Genomic DNA, 963 nt, shown 5'->3' on the forward strand with positions numbered 1-963 from the left:
CGGCGTGCGCGAGTGCAGGTGTCCCCGGCTCCCAGGCGACCCCCAGCCTGTGCTGGTGCAGCCCCTTGCCTCGGTGGAGAGCGGGGCGGCGCGCGGCCCTGGGCCGAGGGCGGCGAAGAAGCTGCTCCTGCCTCCACCAGCTTGTGTGCTGCATGCGGCTGCCTGGGACCTGGGGACTGGTTAGAGCTTGGGCTGGCTGGCGTGAGGGAACCTCCAGCCGTGGTGTAACGAGGGTGGCTAAACGGTGGGGCTGAAGGCAAGGGGTTGGTTTAACTGTCTGTCCCACCTCTTGGCTACTGTTGAAGAAGAGAAGATTCTGAGCTGTCCTTAGGCTGTTTTGTCCAACAGAAGTTCTGTGTTTTCTTGTGGTAGTAAAAGGGTTAAGCTTTTATCTTGTTCTTCCGGATAGTGCAGGTGTTGGTGGTCGTTCTTCTTTGGGAGGAAATGGAAACCCGCCCCCCGCAAACGCCAGAGGTGCTTCAGGCAGCCCTCTCTCTGACAGCCGCTTTCTTCGGGCATTCGCCGCAGGGGGGTGGTGATGGAGAGCAGTCAAACCTCCCCAGTGCTTTGACACCTCTGATCCGTGTTCCAGTGAGTGCTCGGCCAGCTCCCCGAGTTAAGATTCACAAAGACTCCAAGCTTCTAGAAGAGCGCGGGCGCTGGCTGTGCTGGGCGCGCTCTGTCACGGCGCCAACTCCAGTCAGCTTTGTCCCTCGCTCCAGAGGGGCCTGATTCTCATCCTACCGACCCCGGCTGGAGGACCATGCTGTCTGGTCGCTGCAGCGCGTGGCATTGCTACACCCCAGTGGTCTTCTGTTACCTCCTCATCTCTGGGATACGGGACCGCTGCCCCTGAGCTGTCATGTCCCCCCATAACAAGGCACCGGTCCATCACACCGGCGCGGGAGCAGGGGTGGTACTGGCAGGGGGGATCTCCAGCTACACTGTCAAGTGGGTTCCCTC

Source organism: Buceros rhinoceros, unplaced genomic scaffold (assembly GCF_000710305.1).
Source record: "Buceros rhinoceros silvestris isolate BGI_N320 unplaced genomic scaffold, ASM71030v1 scaffold22324, whole genome shotgun sequence".
Taxonomy (NCBI): domain Eukaryota; kingdom Metazoa; phylum Chordata; class Aves; order Bucerotiformes; family Bucerotidae; genus Buceros; species Buceros rhinoceros.